The 13074-nt window shown below is 39.3% G+C and overlaps 1 protein-coding gene across 1 annotated transcript in view; it reads right to left on the reverse strand.

Annotated features, from left to right (window-relative positions):
* DNTT (DNA nucleotidylexotransferase) overlaps positions 1-13074 on the reverse strand; it is a 205346-nt gene that overhangs the window by 119786 nt on the left and 72486 nt on the right. The window lies entirely within an intron of this gene.

Raw genomic sequence — 13074 nt, forward strand, 5'->3', positions numbered from 1 at the left:
ATGTTTTATATATATATACACCTTATTTTTACTGCTGCTTTGATGTTTTAACGGTTTAATGTTTTGATGGTCTCCATCTTGGGGATCCTATTTGGGTGGAAAGATGGTGTAGAAATGTACAAGAAGAAGAAGAAGAAGAAGAAGAAGAAGGAAGTACACACAGAGACATGTTAATATATGGAAATTGATATAAATTTGTACAGGTTAGGTGGAAGTTAATTGGTAGTCTAAAGTGGTCAGTTCTTGGAATGATTACTTAATTTATTAACTATTTACAGTGTGGGGCTGTATAAAGAGAGTTCCCAAAATATTTCATGTAACATTGCCACCTGGTGCATAATCCAACACTTTCTTTCCCTTTGGCTACTTGGAAGAAAAAGCATGTTTCTGTTGCGTATCAATTATGTTTCCAGTGATTTTCAGCTTACAGATTCATTCTTTATCATAGTTGCAGCTAGCTAAGTGGTGTGTGGCAGACTCCCAGCCTTTACCTGCATGGGAGGCCCCAAACCTTTGAAAGGAGGTTTGGGGTGGGTGGCAGGGTATGTGAAAGGCTTTGTGTCAAGGACTACTGATATTATAGCATAATTGTAGAATGGGAAAATAAAGGCTGGCTAAACTACAAAAATGGCCTAACCAAAATTATAGGTCCCCAAACCACCTATGTAGGGAATATGCAATGCAAAAAAGAACTCTCCTGTAACTCTGACTTCTACTGTGTAGTTTTATATCAAGAATAAGGAGAAGGCAAAGTAAGACTGAGTTGTACAAACTCTGAAATTCTGGGCAACTGATCACGTAAGCCATTGCTAGATTCAAGTTCACCTGGACATTTGCTGTATGATCTTTATTTCTCCATCTGCCAAAGATGCAAGACTCATAACAAAGCCAGAGGCAGGATTTCGTTTTCTAATTCATCTTGATGCATGGTCAGAAACAACAAAGAATCACAATGGTATGATATACCAAAAACAGAGGGTGACAGATATCACAAAGGCCATCTAAAATGGTTCTTTATAAACTCAAACCTGCATTTGTTATTTAGGAAAAAACTTTTGCAGTAGGCTTGGGATTATCTTAGAACAGACTGGTTATTCAAAGTTAGGTTTATGTGCCAAGAGTACAGAGTGGTGTTTAGCAGCACTTTATACTATAGCAAGCATGCTGTAACTATCCATTCATGTCAGCTCTGAACAAACAGGCCATCTGATGAAAGTGTTGCCCTTATCAATGTAAAAATAACTCTTGTGCATGGAGTTACCCCAAGGCTTGTGCATCATTAAATCCCATTCACTTCCCTGAACTACATTAGCTTGATACTCCACACCCTTCTGCTTAGCGTTTCATTCAAACAGATCTCTTGCAGTGTCACTGGAGAACAAGGCCAGAGACAAGTAAGACTATTCCAGCTGGAGACTGTTGCCCAGATGCAAAGCCCTAAGTCTCTATTTATTACAGTACAGTAAATTTGTTTTCTTCAAAGGAACATGGAGACTAATTCTTCTGTGAAACCCCTTTCATAACAACGTGACATTTCTTAGATAAATGATACCATTTTTTGTAAGAGAGCCCACTGGTATCAAAGCATTTGTCTTTAGGTGGGCTACTTAGCAATGCCATTACTATGGCGCTGCCCATGGATCTTGGGTTGCTGCCCCTGGCAATACCTGTGCTCATCTGTCACCCTGTAACTTTCAAGCCAACTGATTTGTCAACTGACCCTCTGATAGAAAACAGAAAATAGATTAAGGCTTTGCTCAAACTCCATGCAAAACTATGGTTTATTTTAACTATGATCTGTATGTGGCACCAGGGCTTGGGTTCACCAGAGCATTTCCATGGAGCACAACTTGCTTATCTCCCCCTTCCAGCAGCCCAAAATGCCTTCCAAAATGCAGCTCATCAGGGTCCCCTGTCCACAAGGAACAGCATTTGGGTGCTTTTGAGGCTACAGCGAGAGTGGGGAGGCTAGAAATCTTTCCATCCATGGAAATGCTCCAGTACATCCAAGCCAAGGATTCTGTTCACAAACAATAATTCAAATACTGATTTTCTGTGACAAGTTTCATTCCCTCTGTTTTCTCCTTCACTTTCCCCATAAGTATCCTGGCCTGCATGGTGACAAAGGCCCAAAGTGGACACGCCAGGACTGAGCCAATATGTCCGACTTCAAACCATTTTTTTTCAGATCTTGGTTTGGCATACCTTGGTGGCAGTGGAGAATGCCATCAAGTCATAGCTGATTTATGGCAACCCTTGCTGGAGTTTTATGGTAAGGAACTAACAGAGGTGGTTAGCTTCTGAGATCCAACAAGATCAGGCTTACTTAAGCTATCCAGGTCAGGGATTGGCATACCTTGAGTGACCATAGTTAGTGGAGTGGCCAGATTCAGAAGATCATGCAAACCATAGCTTAATGAAACGATGTCTTTGAGTCTTTCTACATAAGACATCTTACACTGAGATGCTCAAGTGAAAGATCTTACACTTGTTCTCCCATTGTGAATACACATGCACTGCTAGGGAGACAGAGTATACTTGAATATAAGAATATAAGGCCTTTTTTCAGTTATAGATTGCAGGCACAGTTAAACCAATAGTTCTAAACCATCTTTTTATGACTGTGGGTTTTTCTGCTACCACCAGTTCAGTACACTGAATCTCCTCACTCTCTGACTGTTGTTCCTCTTCTAAATTATTTCTCCCTTTAATTACGCCACTGCTGTCTCCACCCATCATAATTTTTCACCTAGCCACAGAACAGTGCACCTCCTACGCAGCCTGCACTTTTCCCTTTATAATTCTGGAACAAAGGGGGCTAGGAACTTTCTTTTTGAAAAATGAAAGCAGGGAAGTAGGACATTTTGGCATTAGTTTCAGAGGGGTAGCTGTGTAGGTCGGTAGTAGAAAAGCAAGATTCGGAGCCAGTAACACCTTAGGGATCAACTAGATTTCCAGGGTGTGAGCTTTTGAGAGTCTGATGAAGGGATCTTTGACTCTTGAAAGTTCACATCCTAGAAATCTGTGGCAGTAGATCATTAGTACTCATTTAGCCATACTTGCTCTTTTCTAAAGCTTTTCTGTTGTAAGAGAGTGACATTGTGGCTGCAGAGAACTAGAGAAGAGAAAATGGAGCAAAATATGAGAGTCATGTTCCACTGTGCCAAATCAGCAGCCAAAGAAGCATAACATGCTACAAAAGAAATAAAGGCACAAAAACTATTTTAAGGCAGTCTTTCTTTAAAATATGCATGCTCATGGTGTAATCCTAAAAAGAGATACATCCATCTAAATCTGTTGGTGCAAATGGGTTTAGAAGTATGTGGCTCTGTCTACTTAAGTTGGCACTGTCACTGTTGTTTGTCTCGCAGTGCAAATGAGTGGCAAAGAATTCCTTTTATATGAGCACCACCAACCACAGAAAATCCACAGTGAAAAGGCAAAGGAGGTTAACCTGGGCATGCAAAAATGATCCAAGATTCTTAGGTTGCAAGCCAAGACCCTTATACCTAAGGTATTTAAGTATAAAATGTTGCAGACCATCACTATACCCACACACTAAAAATTGCTCCTCTTCTGGCTTAGGTACAAGATGTAGTACAAAAAGCTCCAGACTGGATGATTTCCTCCAGTGGAAGAAATCCAATATTTTTACCATCCAAAACCAACACTGTGCTTAAGCTTTGACCTGCTGGCATTCCAGTCTCAGGTTCATGTAAATAATACAACTGTACCTTGAAGTCATCCCTTGAATTTCAAGCTTTTAAATCTTATGAAATGTAACATACCAATCTGTCACTGTTTTATATGAAGTCATAAAATACATGGCTAGAGTTTTCCTTTTGCTATCTTGGCAGATCTTGTAAATTGCATTCCCTTCCAATCAAGCATTTCAAATGACATCATGGCAACTTCCTGCATGCATAAATTTTTGTGAGTGCCAATCAATGCTGAGGGGAGGGGGAGAAAACCTTCTACTTGTTCAAAAAAAGATGTACACTCCAGTGAATATTGATGCAGATTTGGGACCAGCTGTACTCAGCTAAAATGTTAAGAGCATACAGTCGGCAGGCAGCAATACTTCAGCTTTTAAACATCTATCAGGGTTTACATACAGACAAAATAACTGTCAGCACATTTTAGCACTCTATGCAGCAAATTTTCTAACTAGAGCAATACGGGTAACATTATGAAGCAAATTCTAGAAGTACGGCTTTTTTGATATTGAGACGGAAACAACATGTTGCAATATTTCTAAACCATCACAGGTTTTCTGAAAGAAAGAAAGAAAGAAAGAAAGAAAGAAAGAAAGAAAGAAAGAAAGAAAGAAAGAAAGAAAGAAAGAAAGAAAGAAAGAAAGAAAGAGAAAGAAACTGGCTATAATCTCAGACTCATACTCAAATGGGCAATTACAGCAGTTTGGGTAGTGCATAGTCAGTCTCTTTAGTGCTTTGGTTAAGGTTACCAACATCCTGGAGAAAAAACTGTCCCTTTAATAACCTAATGTTTAGAAATGGGCAACAGAAGTTTTTTGTGGCATATCATAATCATATCTAATTAAGCCTGTATTAAAGGGACAGGGCATTTTCTCTCTGAGTTTTTGAAAATCCAACTGAGGACGAAGGGACAAATCCCGCTGTAGCCTCAAACAAGTGCATAATGGAAGCTGCAGGTCTCAGCAGACAACACTGGGCTTTATGGACCAAATGTTCAGCTCAGTATAACGCTGCTTCAATTGTTGATAATGACTGATGCGCCTGCTTATTTTTTCTGTCCAAATGTTGAGTCTTAGTATATACATTGTCAGTCAAGAGTGCTGGAAAGACCCAGATTCAAATCCTATGAAGCTCAGTAGCAGTGCAATCCTATGCAGAGTTACTCTAGCGTAAGCCCATTAATTTCAATGGACTTAAACCAGAGTCAACTGAAATATATTAAAAATCACAACACCAAAAAGATCAAAGAAGTAGCACAACTGGAAAAGGACTAGAAACAAATTTATTAGCTGAACTGGCAGCATTAAAATCAACTTAAAAGCAAGCGAGAAAATATTGTATAAAGCAAACCACCTCAATAATGAGTGAAACAACCTACCAGCATATATGATATGAGGGATAAAAATAGTAATAAATCAACCAAAATCTCCTCTAAATAAGTATGTTGTCACTTGACACCAAAAAAAAAAAGACTTGGTATCATGTGAGCAATAGAGAAGAGTGCATTAGCAGAGGTGCCATAACTGAGAAGGCCCTGATTCTTGTAACAGTCAACTTCAAATCCAATAAAGTAAAGAGATGGAGCAGGTGATGTCAGACTATGGAATCCCAGTTATCTAGAGTTCGTCTCCCCCCTTCTGCAAGAAGCACAAAGTTTCTTGATTCCAGAAGATTTATTGAAAGACAATGCTGAGGATACAGTTATCCATATTCCAAGGACTAGGCAAGTCTTGTCTGAACAAAAGCTTTCTTGAGAATGATACACAAAGTGAAAGTAACAACACTTCAAACACCCATTCCCAGCCTCCCCCCTTAGTCCTGTCTAGAAGGCCTGGGAAGGCGAGGACATCAAGGTCATCCGGAACAGAGTGATAAGAATTCTTCACTCCCATGGATATATGAGGCTTGGGCAACACCTGGGCCTGGAGGGAGAGAACTAAACAACTACAGATTATAACATAAGAACATGGCGTAGCTTTGGCTTGAGAACTGACTAGCAAACTGACATCCTGACAGTGAAACTGTGAGGTTAGCCAGTAAGATATAGGAGTAAATGGATTAAGCAAGCATATGCTCTCTCTCTCTCTTTATAAAATCACATAAAAGAAAGGAAACAGATCAAACATAATATTACACTGCATTCCAGAGTCATACATAGAGTAGAAGGAAGTCTGTGAGATTTCTTAATGACTTCAATTGTCTAATAAACTTTGTGGATTCTCCAGCTGCTTGACATTAAAAAAAACTGTAACGAGATTTAGAGAAGTAGTAGTAACTGTGGAGGGGAAATAAACTAAATATACCCTGAAGCTTCTCAACAACAGACTGCATTACCCAAAGCTACTTTAACGACAAAAAAAACCCCCAGCTATCACATTTGTGTTATAAGCATATATAAGTAACATGCATTTAGAATCTTAACACATTTTAATTCAAAATTATTTGCACAAAGTACCCGTACTGTTTCTTAAAAGGCAATCAAGTTCACAATTTCTTCAGTATTTATAATTTTATAGCAATTCTGCTTTTGATTGAATTATATTTTCCATTTGAAAGATCTTTCTAGTATTTTAAAAATTCATACATTGTGCTAAATCTTTTCTTTCTACATTTTCTGTCAGAAATCTCACCATACAAGGTCCAATGGTGGAATATCTCCAGTGATGTCTTTTATCAGTGTCAATGCTTTCTTCTAATTGCTTGGATCCTATTTCACAAGAGCTGAATAGCACTTTCAGTAGCAAACTTTTCAACCTCCCTATTCCCACTGCAGTCTTCTGCCCCCCCCCCAAAACCTGGACTGTGAACCCCCAGGAACAGAACTGGAGTGAATCAAGAGTCTGAAGTTGGAGGGGAGGTTGATGAAAAAGTTGGAATAGAAGCAACTCAGCATGCTTTGACACTGGGGGATGCTATTTTTCTCATTATATTAGAAGCAAACTCTGTACTTGTGTGATGCCTCTCTTTGTCTGATCTGGAAGCTACTATCTTTCTCACCTTCCTCTTTCTGTGCCTTTTTTGTGCACACTCTCTGCTTGTCTTGCAAGAAGCCAGATGTTTTCTGCAGAACTCACCTGTGCAAATGCGCTAATAAGCATGCCACACCCATATTCCCATTTATGTGCAGCTGAATTCACTGGCCTCTTGTAATAGGGAATAGTGTTTATGTTTCTTCATTTTCTTCCACTACAACAAGAAAGCAAATGAATGTGAAAATACCCCCTCTTTCCACCACCAGATGTGCCTTCAGCCAATGGAAAACCTAGTTAGGATTTCAGACCAATAGTGTTAAAGTTTTGAAGTTTTGCCATCATGTCTTCACACTTGAAAAGCTGTTTTATTTAAAATATCAGAGATTTTGAATTTATTAGCACATAAACTAACCAAGAGTTACTAAATTATAAAATGCATTAGTGGGAAGCCCAAGCCATGGACCCATTTGCTCAAACAATAACCTTGTGATTGCTTCAGTTTCATTAATAATATAGTAGTGGGAAAGAGAAAGGTCAGCTCTCAGCTGCATAAAAATTATTTACTGAAATAAGTGGGCAGTGTTTGAGGTTATTAATTATGAAAGCTCAGTATTCTTTTAAAAATCTGACTTTATGAAGCTATTTGTTGTCCCCCATTTTTAACAACAGAAGGAAGAAGACTTTGAAGCAAAGGCAATTTCCATTTGCTAGTTCAGATTTTTATTATCCAAAAGAGAGTTGTTTGTTTTGGAATTATATTTCTATTCTCCTTACTCAGAATCTCATTAATATATATAAACTAATAAGTCTGAGCTATTATATTTTACTGTGGAGGAAGTAGGAGGAAGACATTTTTCTTTATTGAAGCGCTAATAAAAGTAACAAATTACTTAATGGCAGCTGTGTTTGCTGGGTTAATGCCTTTTGGTAGGTTGGGTGAAATGTGCATTCAGTTCCAACTCTCTCCGTTCCTTTTCATGGTTTCCAATGAATTATTTGTCATCTTTACTACCAAAACTTTCAACAACAAGCTCTTTTAAAATGCACATCTATTCTAGCATGTCAAAAAACAAAAGAGTTCCTTTGAATCATTCAAATGTTAATGGTCGGGTCAGGTCCATAGCTTTGTGCATGCTCTGATGCATTCATACAACTCGTATGTAACTGGACTTCCTATTAATTTTAATGGAGAGCAACGGTACATGTGCATATGTTAGAGCTCCCTCTTCTTGAATGGATTTGGAAAGCCTAAGTGTGCAGTTCCAGCAGAACATATAATTGAGATTAATAAAGTAAGGATAGTTTTAAAAAATCCCAACATTCAAACCTTACTCTCCTATTCAGCTAAGGTGGACCAGCACAAAGAATCAGCCATCCATAAGAGGAACGTTTGCTATTGGGTTCCAGCTCTATTGTAGTAGAAGTGATATAAACATGACAGCTCACCCATTAAAATGCTCTGAAGTGAAAAATGGATTGACCAAATGAAGACAATCACACCATTTGGACAGTTCTTTAACATAAAATAGGAATTGTGTTGCCTCTCTCCATGAATTGGCACAGGAATAGTAGCAACTAGTGCTCAGCTGTTTACACATCTGGCAAAGTCAATGAGACGTGAAAGGGATTCGTTTTGGAAAGTTAAACTGTCTAAAGTTTGATATATAGTTTTTTCCTGGTGAAGACACTTTCTAACAGACATTTGAAATTTGACATGCTGTGTTGAGAGCTTTTCTTTAAATTAACAGGAAAGAGCCATCATTATGGGAAGAATATTTGCTTCTGGGTGGCACCAAACAGGTTGCTCTTTACATATAAGATCCTCAATTACAAATTTTAAATTACGTGTCCTTCAGAGGATAGAGACACAGATATAACTTTGTTTGTCATCTATTTTTTCCACAAGGAAATTACTCTCTTTCAAATTCTGTACTGGGTGGCGGGTGTCTCATTTTACACACTTCTCTTCTTTCTGCCCTACATTGGCTTTCTCTGTAGGATTTGATCTAAACTCCTTTTAGTAGCCTATAAATGCCTCCATACTCCAGCTCCTTCTTACCTTTCTGCTCTTTTATGTTTCTTAGGGCCAAACTACACACTACTACTGACATGTGTCAGGTCATGAATGCAGAACTAGACCTACAGTCCGATGTACATCAGGGGAACTCATCTCGAAAAGCATTCATTCACTCTGTGCTGCAAGGGAACACGGCAAGTGTGTTTGTGGGAAGTGGGGGTGGGGTGGGGAATGAGCTTCCATTTTTCCTCCCACCCTGCTTTTGCTTAGGAAGGGCATCTGGAGCCAAAGAAAGTTGACCAACTCTCCCACCTGCCCATTCTGGAAGATTCTTAACTCCATTCACAGTGGTAGACAAATGAGCACATTTTAAAGTACCCTTATGTATATCCAGGGCTTTGTTTCTGGGGAAAGAGGTGGCAGAACTCAGTGGGTTGCCCTCGGAGAAAACAGTCACATGGCCGGTGGCCCCGCCCCCTGATCTCCAGACAGAGGGGAGTTTAGATTGCCCTCCGTGCCGCTCAGCGGTGTGGAGGGCGATCTAAACTCTCCTCTGTCTGGAGATCAGGGGGCGGGGCCACCGGCCATGTGACCATTTTCAAGAGGTGCCGGAACTCCGTTTCCCCACGTTCCCCCTGAAAAAAAGCCCTGTGTATATCTGATTGTGGATCCAGTCACACACCAATGACCTGACACATGTCAGGCATATCATGTAGTTACATCCTTATTCCTTTGCTCATTCTTTACATTCTAGTGGTATTTTATGTCTTAAAAAAACAAAAATCACATCTGTTATCTCTTGAATGCAGTGCATTTTTCTAGTTATTACTTCTCTGGAATCCTCTGCCTCTTGATAGTAAACATCTCCACACATTTCTGAACAGATTGAAGGACTTTTCACCAGCCTTGACACATTTGTTTTCTTCTCATTTCTCTTCTATTTTCTATGTGCAATACATTGTTTAAAAACCACTCCGTAACATTAATTAGAGTCAAGCACATGCTGGCCATCTAGATAGCAAAAAAATATTCTGTTTTCTTATTGTTGTACCCATTATGGATCTTTAGTATGTGATTGCAGAAAATAAGAACAAAAATTCAGAAATAACTGTCACACTTACTAGGCTTGTGCGTTGATGTATATTTGCCAAAGCCAAAAATAAAAAATCTAACTTTTTGACTTTTTTCTCAATGTAAACAAACTGTTGGTTGGATCCAGTACAGTGTTTCAGTAGTAAGTTTATACTTACAGTACAGTGTTTCCATGGGTGATATACTTTCACCTGCAGAGAATACCTTTTGGAGTTCCCCCTTCCCATAGAAGCCTGAAATGCTTCCTGAAATCCTGCTCCCCATGGAGAAAGGACTTCCAAGAACAGTATTTCTGGGGGCTTTGGGGAGGCTGCAGGAGGAGGATCCTCAAAAGTCCTTGGTTTAAATAATTGCACAGGTGGTAACGCTGCACTAGATCCAACCCTATGTATTCTAACCTGAATGATACAGGAAATTCTGTTTATTTTTCTGAATATGTTGTTGCTTTCTTACCATGCCAAGCTGATCATGTGATCTGATCATATTTCCTTTACTGTTGCCAGCAATTAAAACTCTCCCTATGGGTCCAAAGACCAGTGGGCTTCTGAAACCTTATAAACACAACTCTGTAAATCAATGTCTTGCATGCTTTCTCTTTGCAGCTACTGCAAGATGTTTCTTCCACTCATCTTGGATCTTGCAAAAGAAATTTCTGTATGTTGTATTTAACATCATATCCCCCAAATGCAGAAGTCACATATTGAGGTCCAGTGTGGTCTAACATTGGACTAGAGTCTGAGAGAGACAGACTGGAATTCCCACTCTGCCACTGAATCTCACCTTTGGCTAGTCATTCTCTCTCAGCCTTTCCTATCTCATTTGTTATGAGTATAAAATAAAATAGCAGGGAACAATTCTGTTGGCTGCTTTGGGTGACCAATGGGGAAAATAACAAGGTACAAATCGCTAAAGAAATAAATACAGTTGTTACTGTTTGTATCCTTCAAAGCACACATGCATAAGTATCTATGTAGAATGACCCGGACAATTCTACAACCCAAATCTTCTTTTATGTCCTCCTGAATATGGAAATGGCACACAACTGGCAATCAGAGCCCTAAGACTATTAAATGTACTATTCACTATTGTAAGTTTGGGGTTGAGTATTTGAAAAGTATTTGAAACTATATTCCTTACACACAAAAATAGCTTTATTGCAAAGGTCCATAAACCTACATGAATAAAATATTGACAGATAAGAAGAAATGTATTTATATGCAAGATTGGAAAGAAAAAATAACAGCAGCAGAATAACAACAGAATGTCAAGCTTTTACTTGCACTGCTCAGCGGGAGGAATAAACAATGCTATTTAAAGATGAGGGAGTTTGGAAAGTGCAAATGGATAAGTAGATCGGAAACAAAGAAGAGATACCAGCTTCCTAGTGCTTTTGATTATGTCAAAGGGACAGCTAAGACATTAAGCATGTCCTTTCTTGACATTGTAATTAACTCTCTTAATCAGTCTCAGTCAGTCAGAACAGTATTAATGGCAATAGTTTTGTTACTAAGGGCTCCAGCTGATGGAGCTCTGTATAGGGATGTGCATTCAGATATTTCTGGCCTTAATATTTTTCAGATGTGTTTGGGTATCTGGAGTGATATTTCAGTTTGCCAGAATATTAGTAATCCGGTTCTGAAAAATTCTGGAAATGTTCAGAAATATTGAAGGACAGCTCCCAGGTCATTTTTTCTTCCATTTTTTTTAGACTTAAAAAAACTTTTATACTGCCTCTCCCTCAAATGAGGCCTGAAGTGGTTTGCACCATTAAAAACAACAATAGATATTAAAAAATAAAAACCATATCACTACAATTGAGGGGTCCCACAAGAATACAAATAATAAACAGGTTTCCCGGACAGTGAGAGGGAGTAGAGAGGGAAACCACTTTCCCAGGCAATGGGATGAAATGTTAGGGGGAGCACCAGATCAACCTGCCAAATCATGATGATTTTTTCACAGCCCTTCATGGCTAGGCTTGCTATCCCCATGCCCCACCCACCACCCCCACTCCTGGTCACCTGGCTGGTGGGAGGAAGGCACTGGATAGGAGGAGCGCATGTGCTGAAGCCAAGCTCAATAAAAACGGCCTCCAACGGAGTGGTTTTTCTGAGCATGGCTTCAGTGTACCTGAAGGGGTTTGGGCTTAGAGTTTCCAAGTTGTAACTTTTTTTAAAGTTTATCTTTTGTACTCCTCTGGTGGTTTTACAGCTATTCTTCTATAGTTGTTTTAAAGATCTTTCTGTGTTGAATTCTCAGGGTGGTGATTTCATAAAGCTATGGAGTGTGCCTGTTGTTTTTTAAAAAATTAATTGTTGTAGCAGGTTTTAAAGAAAATTTATGATTTGGTTTTAACAACAGTTAATTTACATGAGGATTTAGGTATTTTTTAAAATAAATTTCTGCTTAGCATTCAGTTCTCAAAAGCTTGGATCAGACTTCCAAAAATAGTCAGTTTTTAATTTTTTTAAAAAAAAACTTAATTGGATCATACTGTTTTATTAGGCTTACTTGGACTTAAAAACAATTGAAGCCAGATCCTTAAAAATATAGGGCATAGCTGCCTTTTCAGTCTTCTAAAAAAATGAAGTCAGGTTTTCCGAAAGACTAGGGATTAGCATCATTGAGGGGAACGGGATTAGGCTTTGCTAGTAGGATTGGCAGGAAAATAAACTGAGGTTTACAAACCTCAAACTTGGGGGGGGGGTGGAGGAGAGACTGAATTCCAAAAAAAATTAGCCAGTTTCTGGCTAAAACTACCTAAACTCAGGGTGAATCAAGTTTTTTAAACCAAATGTAACTGAAGCAAGCCTGAGTGTATTTTCACCCCCCAAAAAGTTAGGTTGTGTGGGTTTGTGGGGGGTGGGGGGAGGCAATTACAGGTTAGTGCTCAGGAGGGCAGGTAGGCAGAAAAAGCCAAAGGAAGAAGAGTGCAGGATAGAAGAGGAGTGCAGTGGGGCACTGGGTAGGGTTGACAGGTGCTCACTGGTGGCGGGAAAACTCCTAGAGATTTGTCCCTCTGCTCATGATTGCTTACCACCAGCAGGCAACCCAGGCAAACGGGCTTGCATGCCTCTGTGATCTGCCACAATGACATCACTTCTAGAAGTGACATCATCATGTGAAGGGCAGGAGTGCAACTGCACTTCCTTAAGGTATTGGGCCTGGCATAAAGTGTGCACATGCTTTCAACAAAGTGGGTTTATCAGCGATTTTCGAAGTGGCTTGCCGCTTCGGATTAAAAAGAGTGGCTTGCTGAAGGCCACTGTTCTAGATG

The sequence above is a fragment of the Eublepharis macularius genome, chromosome 6 (genome assembly GCF_028583425.1).
Source record: "Eublepharis macularius isolate TG4126 chromosome 6, MPM_Emac_v1.0, whole genome shotgun sequence".
Classification (NCBI taxonomy): Eukaryota; Metazoa; Chordata; class Lepidosauria; order Squamata; family Eublepharidae; genus Eublepharis; species Eublepharis macularius.